A 6,647-nucleotide genomic window follows, 5' to 3' on the forward strand; every position below is an offset into this window, starting at 1 on the left:
GGCCTTTGCACAGATCTGCATGAGCCCTGAACGTCAGTCTCATGGATGCACCGGCTCCCACTGTCCCTCTCCCACAGTGCGGACTCCAAATGCGCTGCCACCTCAAGACACTGCTGGATCCTCAGGGCTCCGGCCCTCACCCCACACCCGAATTTGGAGACAGGACACTCTTGCTGGACTAGGAGCCCCCCTTCCCTCCCTTCCTTTCTTTTTTCTCCTGTTTTCCTCCTCCCTCTGGAAGGACCAAGAATCCAGCCTGAGGCGCACACTAATGTCCTGAGGTGGCACCCGCATCGAGTGCTCAGACACTCCCAAGGGCAGGCCTGGAAGCTGGATCTGCCCTGAGCTCCACGCCGTGAAAAGCGTTAAGTGTGTCCGTGTGCGAATGCGGACTTTGGAGACAGTTCTAGCCTCCCCGGCCTTGGCGGTGGGCTCTCTGCCCCGCAGCGCTCAGGCCACCCGCACAGCCAAAGGTCGGAAGAAAGAAAGACCCAGTGACAGACCACAAGACCCGCCCACGGGCCGCACCCAGAGGGCGTCCCACCCCAGCCCAGCAGGTGGGAAGTAAGCACGTGCACACACCTGGCTGCAGGTGTGTCGCCGCCGTGAACTGGTGAGGCTGACTCCCAGGCTGGGGAGGGGCCCTTGGGCCCGGAAAGGCTCGCGGGCTTCGAAAGCCTGGTCTTCCCATCTGGACGTGGCACGTACCCCGCCCGAGAGCACCCAGCACCCACCCTCATCTCCAGCCCGTTCCCAAACCTCCTGCATGCGCCGGGTCAGCCGGCGTCTGGCATCCACGACGACAGCGTGTCCTGGGCATTCCGTCCCAGGACTGGGAGCGGCCATGGCGCAATCGCGATGCCAGGAGCCTCCCGGGGCCGGCGGGCAGGCGCCCGTGTCTCCAGCACACGTGGTGACAAGAGCAGGTGGATGCAGAGGGGACTCACCGGGCCCCACGTGGCACCCCTGGCCCGGGTGCACCCTCTCGGTGGCCTCGTGGCCGTCCAGGTGGCCCCAGCTAGAAAACAGGCAAAATGAGCACGACAGTGACGGTCCGCAGCGGCGGGCACCGCCCCTCTCGTGGGCAGTGCAGTGTCGCGTCCCTGCCAGGGGTCATCGCGTCCCTGCCAGGGCCAGAGCTCTGGGGTCAAATCCTGCTCCGTCCTCCTGATGCCCAGCTGGCCGTCCTCGGAGAAGCACCTGCCTACACAGCCTCCGCCCCACCTGGAGGCGACAAGGAAAACAGGCCCTGTGGCTTCGTCCCACCCAGCGGTCCCGTGGGTGAGAGGCCGGGGCAGAGCCTGGGCAAAGCCGGACCCCGGCGGGCTCCCGCACCCGCCGGCCTCACCCCTCCCGGACGCAGGACGAGAGCACAGTCGCCGCAGCCTCGGGGCGGGCCGCCGTGCGGCCGTGAACACCAGAGTGCTACGCACGCGCGTTTATTTTTAACAGGAATCAAAGACCTTTTCTTTCTGCGACTCGGAACTGGAACGCCGGCCTTCCCCTCGCACGCGGCAGCAGCGATTCAGCTGTTTGCAGAAATAATAATTAGCAAGCGCTAGTGGGTAACAAAAGATAGAAACGAGGCCCAGCCCCCCACGTGGCTCCCCTTCGTCCTCACCAGCCTTGGTGGCGGGATCTGCAGTCGCCCCATCTCATACACAGAGAGGTCAGGCAACACACCTGAGGTCACACAGCCATCAGGGCAGGGCAGGCCCGGCGCCCAGGGCAGGGACCCCAACGCTCTTAGCTGGAGGGCACTGTTCGCCGTGGCAGCCAAGGTCAGAAAAATTCCCCTGGAGTCAGGAGGAGGGGCCGCACGGACGAGAAGTGCAACCACAGAGAAAAATCTGCAGCGGCTGGGGCCGGCCGGAGGGAGCGGCCCAATCCGATGGGCTGCGCCTGCCCTCCCTTGCGCTGACGGATTTCAACAGGAGCAACCCGACCCTGGCTAAGGAAACAGCACTCAGCTGTCCTGCCCTCGCCCTCATCAGAGGTGACTCCTGCCTGCCCTGGTGCTCTGGGACGCGCAGGAGCGCTGAGCCCGCCAGCGCCTCCTTGGGGTGCCTGCGGGGCAGGGGAGCTGGTTCTCGGGGTGGGCGCAGCACCGTCTCCCCCGCTCCCAGCCCCGGCTGGCTCTGCTCTGCGTTTCGGGTGCAAGTTGCCCTCCGGAGGTGGGGGCTGCGCTGGGCTGGGCGGCACGCGGGTGTCACCGACACGGCGTCAGGAAATAAACCCTGCTCGCCAGTGCTCAGCGCCTGGCTTCCCTCCAAGGCACATGGACGGCTGACCTCATTTAGAACCATTTCAGCATTTTAATAAGCCGCTGCGTCCCCGCATCGCTGATGCGTCGGCCTTGCCCGCTGTAACTGCGCCGTCGCCTCTGCCACGTGAGGCCGGCCCGGGCGGCTTCCCAAGTTCCGCGGTGACAACCCAGCAGTGAAGCGATTGGTGGGGGGAGAACAGGCCAGGCTGCTCCCTAGTGACGACAGGGCCTGGCCACAGGACAGCGGGGTCCCCTGGAGGGACAAATCCAACGGTTGAGCTGACGGTGGCAGTAAACCTGGTGTGAGGGGCCGACTGCTACGCCGCCCACCCCGGAGCCCACCTCCAGGGCAGCTCTTCCCCCTGGGGAGCTCAGGACACCTGGCTATGTCCCTGCCTCATCCTGAGCCTAGTGGCCGTGGCGTAGGTTTCAGAGGTGTGTCCTCCCAGGTGTCCCCCAGGACAGGCTGAGCCGCTGTCCTACCTGCGCACAGGTGCTATGGCCCTGAGATTACGGACACTTGGGACAACCCATGGCTTGCGATGTCCAGGGCCTGGGGCTGGAGCAGGGTGGCCCCAGTGGGATCAGCCCGAGGGCCTGGGGCACGGCCACGCGAGGCCTTCCAAGGCTGCTGGGCCAGAGGTGCCCACTGTCCGGGAAGCTCTGTGCTAAGGGCAAGGGGCCACTGACCATATAAGGGGCTGGGATTTAGGGCCCAGGGGCACACTCCGTGGGAGACCCCTTAGCAGGACCCAGAGTGGTCCAGGGGTCTCGCCCCCGACTGGCTTCCGTCGGCCCAGGCTGCCTCCTCTTGAGGCCACGGTGACCATCTGTGTCGAAGGCCTCAGTCCCCACAGACCCACCAGGGCTTCAGAAGTTTAATTGTGCAGCTCGGGGCATCGAGGCCATTTCCACTGTGGTGCAGACGTCTCCCTCCGTCTCCTACTGTCGTCCCCTGCACAACCGACACTGTCCCATCCAGCACTGACGCCTGCCCGCCCATGCTACTCTCTGTCTTCAAGCTTTGACTACTCGGGGGACCCCCTAGAGGAAGAGTCTCACAACATCTGTCCTTTGGGTCTGGCCCATTTCGCTCGGCATAATGTCCTTGAGGTCCTCCCAGGTCACAGCAGGGGTCAGAGCTCCCTTCCTTGAAAGGCGGAATAATCTGCGTCGTGTGGACAAACACACGTGCACCCGCCACCTGTCCGTGCACACCTGGGGCTCCCGCTTTTGGCCGCCGTGAATGGTGCTGCGTGAACATGGGTGTCAAGTCCCTGCTTTCGGTTCCTCTGGGTGTGTACCCACAAGTGGAGTTGCTGCATTGTATGGTGATTCTATTTTTGATTTTTGAGGAGCCATCGCCATTTTCCCGACGGCCTGCTGTGCGCAGTTTGCCCTGGCGTTTCCGTGCAGGATTTGGACGTCTGCAGAGCGTGCGCACGCAGTGTGCTGCTACAGACGGGCTCTCCTGGGTCCTGCCAGCTGCTGACAGACGTGTGGGCCGGGTTCTTCTTCATTAAACTGCTAGCGACAAGGGTGCAGCTCACGCCCTGTGCGCCAGTCCCGTGTCCCCGATTCCCAGACGTGGACAGTGGAGCCGAAGGCAGCGGGGCCTCCTAACCGAAGTCAACCCCCAGGTTCAAGAGGGGAGGTCAAGGGGATGTCGGCGAATGGCTGTTCTGCCACCAGCCAGAGACCTAACTGCCTCCGTGGAACAAACAGTTTCTTGCAGGTAAGTAGGTTTAAGCCTTATTGATGGGCCAAATTAGCTATTGGACCCGGCAGTCCCCCTCCAGCTACAATCAAATGCATCACACGCATAAACACAAATTTGATAAAGCCATTTGCTTTTCAAAGACGAGACGCTGGCAGCGAGCAGGTCTCCACGCCCCAGGCCCTCTGACATTCGCCGAGTAGGAAGCGGCGCAGCAGCAGCGCGACCTGCACACGCTGATCCAATTTCCCCGCCGCTGATCGCGTTATGGAGAGACTCGGCCCCACAAGGCCTCGGGGAAAGGGAGAATTAAAATGACCAGGACAGAGACATCTGCCGCACGTAGGCGGTGAGGAGGCGGCACGTGCCCGGGTGTGGATGACACAGCTCTCTGGGTGGCACCTGGTCAGTCCCTGGGACCACGGCGTGGCTCGGACGGGCGGTCGTTGCACGGGTGTCCATGCCAAAGGCCTGTCTGTCCCGGGAGAACGAGTCTGTGTTTGAATCTCGCTGTGTGGTGCGCCGGCCTCGGTCACCGCGTGGTCACTGCTGAGGGCTCCTGTCCACGCCAAGGGCCGGCAGATGAGCAGCCCTGGGGGACCCCAGTGCCGGCCTCCCTGTCTGGGCTGCCGACGGGGTCACCCCTCAGCTGAAATCATCCGTTGCCATCGACGCTGTCTCAGCATGGAATGGAAAGGATCTTTTTAACCCCAAACACCCACAGGCCTTCCCGCGTTCGGAGACGTGGGAGCTACAGAGATGGCACCTTGAGGGGCAAGGGGACCCCGGGGAGCTGGAGTCCCCAGCAGTAGAGTGGATGGCACCTGCTGGCTCAGAGAAAGGCCCTGGAAGTTGTCGATTATGCTTCTATTTTAAGCATTTTGGTGCCTTAACCCAGGTGACAGTCTAGGGGTGGGCGGGGACATCCTCGGCACCTGGTCTGGAGTCTGGCGAGGAGACGGAGGGGGAGGTGCCGCAGAAGGTGGCCTCTGCCGTGAATCTCGGAGTGTCCCGCAGATCCAAACTGTGCTCTCAGCCCCCAAGCCTCACGCGGGCCAAGGACCTGCGCCACGGGGAGGCCGCTGGACCCAGAGGACCTGCCGGAGCCTCCCTCGCCCCGCAGAGGGGTCCGCCGGGCACCAGGCGCACGTGCCCTTGGGTGTATTCAGTGACATCTTCTGGGGCTACGGTCAAGGCAAACTCAGCAAACTCCCCCCAGAGTCCTAGAGAATGTCGGGAAAATATTTTTGAAAGAAAAACATTCGTAACAGTATTGATTTCTAAACAACGAAAGAGTCTCCTCAGTGCGACAGGCTTCCGTACACATCACAGAAAGATGCGAAGCAGACTCGGAGGGAACCACGTGGCAGGAAGCGTTGGGAGACGCTGCGGATGCTGCCAGCGCTCGGCCCCCGGAGCCGCGGACAGAGGCTGGGGGACGGGCGGGGCAATGGTCGGGGCTGTCACTGCCAGCTGTCAGGTCCCGCTGTCACAGCCGGCCGCATCAGGAGCTTGGCCCTGGGCTCTGCCCCGCTGTGGCAGGCGGCAGAGAGCCCTGAGCCCCAGACAGAGGCGGAGCGTGGTCCCCACAGCAGGGCAGTGGCTGGGGAGCTGCTGACCTCAAGGAAGCATAGGGACCCCCAATCCAGGGACAGTAATTCCCCGCCACCCAGTGGGTCACACGTGCTACCCATCTTCCTCCAGGGGCGTGGCGCAGACACCGCGGCCCAGGCAGACGGCCAGGGAGTCTCGGCGCAAAGACAGGCCTCCACCCACGTGACCACGTGCAGGGAAGGCAGCCGCCGAGGAGAGCTGTCGTCTCGGAGACTCCGGTGCCCGAGGAGGCCGTGCTGATCCAGTCAACGGCAGCTCTAAAAAAGGTCTAATTACTATCCTTAGAGAGCGGGGAGAGCTTATCTTATTCATGAAGCAAGAATGGGCTTTTATATAAAGAGCTAGTTAGGATCATGGGGATTTAAAACAGACGGGCTGAAACGCAGCAAGAGACCCCTGCGGAGCAAATCAGTGCGCGGGAACAGCACGTGCTGCTCGAGGAGCTGACAGGGCGAAGTGGGGAAACTAGAGGGAGGAGGTGGGAGACCGGGGGCAGCTCCAGGTACCACCCCCACATACTGGGCGTTTCCAAACGAGAGAGCGGCCGGGATGGAGGGAGAACACGGCCAAGCGCCCCGGGCCACAGCAGGACGTCCGGCTTCAGAGTCCGTGAACCCACCGGGTGCCACCCAGAGCAAAAGGAGCCAGGCCTGCAGTAGACGCGCGTGGCCCGTTGCCAGGCGTGAGGGTCCGGCCGCTTCCAGACAGAGGGCGAGGAGGAGAGGGCAAGCGCATGAGAGCCAAAGTCGGAGTGCGAGTGAGGATGGGCGTGAGCAGAGAGGCTGCCCGTGTGGGAGTATGAGCTTATTCGCACCAGCTACCCTAGCGACAGGAGACCGCCGACCTCCCCTTCGAAATGCGGGAGAAAATGCGATGGAGTCTGCCATTCCAAACCCAGCGTTCCAGTCTGAGAGCGAAATGAAAACATTGAAACACGCCAGGACTCAGAAATTTTACCAGCAATCACTTTTCTGAAAGAATTGCTCAAGGATGTATTCCAACAGAACAAAAATCTTAACCCAAGAAAGAGGGAGCCAAGGGACAGAGGAA

This window comes from Propithecus coquereli, unplaced genomic scaffold (genome assembly GCF_000956105.1).
Source record: "Propithecus coquereli isolate 6110/MARCELLA unplaced genomic scaffold, Pcoq_1.0 Scaffold907, whole genome shotgun sequence".
NCBI classification, from domain to species: domain Eukaryota; kingdom Metazoa; phylum Chordata; class Mammalia; order Primates; family Indriidae; genus Propithecus; species Propithecus coquereli.